The following is a 5,232-nucleotide window of genomic DNA, read 5'->3' as shown; positions in this document are numbered from 1 at the left end:
TCTCTCCGTGTAGTCCTTGTTGTTACGATCCTCTAATCTTCGGTTACCCAACACGTTATGCTGTCAAAATTTCTAGCTAAAGTGTTCCTGACTTGTCAAAATTTTAGCCTTGTTTGTAAGAAAAATACAAGCTTTAGGATGCTGGCTGTTGAACAATATATGTTGCACCGTGACATACGTTCTGGTTACGTCGGTGGAGAAGTCCAAACCAAGATAGACTAGGATCACCAGTTAGTTGTCATATGGTTGTAATCTCCTCTTATCTCTTTATCTTTTTCTCTCTAAGTCTCTATGTAATCTGAACAATCTTGTACGCTATGCCAGGAGTCGCGCCCTGGCCTATATTAACACACAGCCGTCACCCAGGATAGGTACGGTGTTCCTCCACATGGTATATAGAGCCCGACTCTTCCCATCTAGCCAGCGTTCCTCCTCTCCACCGCAGCTTCCTGCCATGGCTTCATTCGCCGCTGCTTCCTCCCCTCTCTCCGGCCAGATCACCGAGCGCCTCACCCGCACCAACTACGTCTTATGGCGCACCCAGATCACGCAGCAGCTGAGAGGGGCTGGAGTCTTCGGATACGTTGATGGAAGCACGGCGGAGCCGGCCGAGTTCGTCGTCAGCAAGGACAAGGATGGAAAGGAGGAAACTATCCCCAATCCCCTCCATGCCGTCTGGTTCTGAGAGGACCAGCAAGTACTTGGGTATCTTCTCAAAAATCTGTCAAAAGAAGTGCTAGTGCAGGTGACTTCCATCACGCGTGCACGAGAGCTCTGAACAGCGTTGGCGAGCATGTTCTCGTCGACGTCGCTATCCCGCGTCAACAACATCCGCACTGCCCTCACCAACGCGCAGAAGGGGACGCAATCGATGGCTACCTTCTTCGCGCACATGCGGGGACTCGCCGACAAGCTCGCTGCGGCTGGCAAGCCGTTGAAGGATGATGAGCTCATCTCGTATATCCTCAACGCGCTTGACATGGAGTACCAGCCGCTGGTTTCCGCCCTCGACGCCAGGACAACTCCGGTCACCCTCGACGAGTTGTTCGGACAGATGAGCAATTTCAATCAGAGGGTGGCTCTCTTCCAAGGCGCGGGAGGTGGCTTCAAGCCTTCTACCAACGCTGCCACCCGCGGCCGCGGCGGGGGCTCTTGTTACCGTGGTCCACCGCGGAACGGCAAGGGCAGGGGCGCCCACAGCAGCAACAGCAGCGGCGCCAGCAACACGCGCGGCGGCCGCCCTTCCTCCTCCAACAACAGAGGCCGCCGCAACAGCAGCTCCAACAACAAATCACGCCCTGACACAGTCAGGTGCCAAATCTGTGGCAAGCCGGGTCACTCGGCAAAAAACTGCTGGTATCGGTTTGAGGAAGATGAAGATGACTCATCGCAGGATGAGAAGGTGGCCGGAGCTGCTGATTGCTCCTACGGCGTCAACACCAATTGGTACGTCGACAGCGGCGCCACAAACCACATCACCGGTGAGCTGGAAAAGGTGACCATGCGTGAGAAGTACCGTGGCAAAGATCACATCCACACGGCAAGTGGAGAAGGAATGAAAATTAGTCACGTTGGTCACTCAATTGTTAAAACCCCTCATCGAAAAATTCATCTTAGAATTTTTTTGCATGTCCCTAGTGCCTCAAAGAGTCTTCTTTCAGTCCATCGTATTGCTATTGACAATCTTGTCTTTCTTGAATTTCACCCATACTTCTTTTTGATCAAGGATCAGGTAACGAAGAAGTTGCTCTATCGAGGTAGATGCGTTCGTGGGCTTTACCCTTTGATCCCGGAGATTAGAAGACTCAATAAATAAGTTTTTAGTGCCACCAAAGTGTCTTCAACACGATGGCACGATCGTTTAGGGCATGCATCTTTTTCTTTAGTTGAGCGTTTGCTTAGGAAAAATAAGCTCCCATATGTTGGAGAGCGTGATGTCAAAACAATTTGTGATTCATGTCAAAGGGCTAAAAGCCATCAATTACCTTATCCAGTTCCTACCAACATTTCTACAAAAGCCTTTGCAACTTGTTTTCTCCGATGTGTGGGGGCCTGCCCCCTCTTCTGTTGGTAGACACACGTACTATGTGAGTTTCATAGACGACTATAGCAATTTTTCCTGAATTTATCTTCTTAAGAAGCGATCCGACGTGTTTCAAGTTTTTCTCAACTTCCAAGCTCTTGTTGAGCGCCAATTCGATTGCAAAATCCTTGCTCTCCAATCCAACTAGGGTGGAGAATATGAAAAGTTAAATTCTTTCTTTAAAAAAATTGGCATATCTCATCACGTGTGTTGCCCACCTGCTCACCAACAAAACGGGTCCGTTGAACGCAAGCACAGACACATCGTTGAAGTTGGTCTAGCATTACTTGCTGGTGCCTCCATGCCCCTTAAGTTTTGGGATGAGGCTTTCCTTGCGGCTGTTCACATCATCAACATGCTACCTAGTCGTGTCATCAACTATGAAACTCCTATTGAGCGTCTCCTTCACACCAAACCCGACTATACTACTCTTCGTGTGTTTGGTTGCGCCTGTTGGCCAAATCTTCGTCCCTACAACTCTCGCAAGCTCATGTTTCGCTCCAAACAGTGCGTCTTCCTAGGCTATAGTGCTCAACACAAAGGTGTAAATTGCCTTGATGTTTCTACTGGCCGCATCTATATATCTCGGGACGTCGTCTTTAACGAGACAATGTTCCCTTTCTCCGACCTACACTCCAATGCCGGAGCTCTACTTCGCAAAGAAATTCTTCTCTTGCCTTCCAGTCTCACCGGCATCACCCAAGGGGAAAATACTTGTAGTGACTCAATGTTGACTAATGCTCATAACCACGTCCATGAGTTTTGTGATGATGCAGATGATGATAACTGTGAAGAAAATAGTGCAGAAATCAGCAAAAACACTGTAGAAAATGCTCCCAACACGTCACACTTTATGTGTCCAGGGTTGGGGAGCAGATCCTCCTCGGGATTGGTTCCCCTGTACGTTGGCAGCGGATCGCCCTCGGGATCGGGGCCGCCTCAGACTGGCAGAGCGCGGGATCCCGCCTCGACTGGCGAGCGCCGCAACCCCGCCTCCGCGCCCGTCACGTCGCGCCTCGCCATGGGCTCAGGTGCTCTCTCCGGCTCGCACCACTTGGACACCCCCACGCGGCGCACCGAGAGTTGCTGGGCCCCTGCTGGGCCCCTCCACTACGAGCGCCGCCAGCCGACCGGCACGCAGCCCCATCACCTGGTGCCAGGCGCCGCGTCCGAAGCTGATCCAGGCCGGTCTCCCGACGCGCCTCTAGACGCGTGATCCGACGCGGATTTGGCCAGGCCCGCCTCATCATTGCCGCATGATGGGCCTGAGCCGGATGCGCTGCGCCTCCTTGGATCTTCTGCGCCACGCCCCACTCCGCTCGTGACGCCTCCGCTCCAGATGCCGCAGACGATTCGTCACCCCTGCATGATGACGAGGCGGTCAGTGCAGGGGGCTCCATCGAGGGATCTGCTGCGCCGGATATCTCTGCTGCACCTCCTGTTGCTTCATGCACACGTCTCCAAAAGGGGGTAACTAAACCAGTTAATTACAAGAAAATAACGAAGTTTGGTCTTGCCTGCTCTACAGATGAACCACGCTCTCTTGGGGAGTCACTCAATGATACAAAGTGGAAGAAGGCCATGGAAGAAGAACACATGGCACTTCTGAAAAATCACACATGGCATCTGGTTCCTCCATGGCAAGGTAAAAATTGGATCGATTGTAAGTGGGTCTTCAGAGTAAAACGGAAATCTGATGGAACCATAGATCGCTACAAAGCCAGACTCATTGCAAAAGGCTTTAAACAACGATATGGCATAGACTATGAGGACACCTTTAGTCCTGTTGTTAAAGCTGCAACTATTCGTCTTGTGCTCTCTATTGCTGTTTCCAGGGGATGGAGCCTTCGACAACTAGATGTGCAGAATGCGTTTCTCCATGGCGTTCTGGAAGAGGAAGTATATATGAAACAACCTCCTGGGTTTGAGAACAAAAACAAACCGCTTCATGTATGCAAACTTGACAAAGCTCTATATGGAATGAAGCAAGCTCCCAGGGCCTGGTACTCTGGACTCAGTCAGAAATTACAAGCCCTTGGTTTTGTTCCTTCTAAGTCTGACACATCTTTATTCATTTACAATAAACTAAAAACATCAATATTTGTTCTCATATATGTTGATGATATTATAGTCACAAGTTCATCTGATGAGGCAATATCAGGGCTGCTGAAGGATTTGAGTGTTGAATTTGCTCTCAAGGACTTGGGAGACTTGCATTTCTTCCTAGGGATTGAGGTAAAGAAACAAGGTGATAGCCTCCATCTCTCTCAAGAAAAGTATGCTACTGACCTGGTGAGAAGAGTTGGGTTACAAGGATGCAAACCTTCACCAACTCCATTATCTTGTACAGAAAAACTGTCACTTGCAGAAGGAGAACTTTTGAGTCCTGATGACTGCACTAGGTACAGAAGCTTGGTAGGAGCACTCCAGTACTTGACCTTGACACGACCTGATATTTCCTTTGTTGTGAACAAAGTTTGTCAGTTTCTTCATGCACCTACTAAAAACTCATTGGACTGCTGCCAAACGTATTGTGAGATATGTGAAAAACACCATGAATCTTGGTCTTAATTTCACCAAGTCCTCATCCACACTCGTCAGTGCTTTCTCTGATTCTGACTGGGCATGATGTGTAGATGACAGACGCTCTACTAGTGGGTTTGCAGTGTTCTTTGGTCCAAATTTAATATCATGGTGTGCAAAAAAACAAGCTACAGTGTCACGATCAAGCACATAAGCTGAGTACAAGGCACTAGACAATGCCACAGCTTAGATCATTTGGGTTCAGTCCATGTTGAGAGAGCTTGGTGTGAAAAACACTCAAGCCCCATGCTTGTGGTGTGACAATCTTGGTGCTACTTATCTGTCTGCTAATCCTGTTTTTCATGCAAGGACTAAACATATTGAAATTGATTTCCATTTTGTTAGAGAACGAGTTGCCAATAAGCAATTGGAAATTCACTTTGTACATTCTCGAGATCAAGTTGCAGATGGATTCACCAAAGCCTTGCCCACAAGAAACTTTGAAGAATTCAAGCGTAATCTCAACTAACGAAGTTGTGATTAAGGGAGGGTGTTGAACAATATATGTTGCACCGTGACATACGTTCAGGTTGCATCGGTGGAGGAGTACAAACCAAGATAGACTA

Source organism: Triticum urartu, chromosome 3, assembly GCF_003073215.2.
Source record: "Triticum urartu cultivar G1812 chromosome 3, Tu2.1, whole genome shotgun sequence".
Taxonomy (NCBI): Eukaryota; Viridiplantae; Streptophyta; class Magnoliopsida; order Poales; family Poaceae; genus Triticum; species Triticum urartu.
This window is presented reverse-complemented; position numbering follows the sequence as displayed.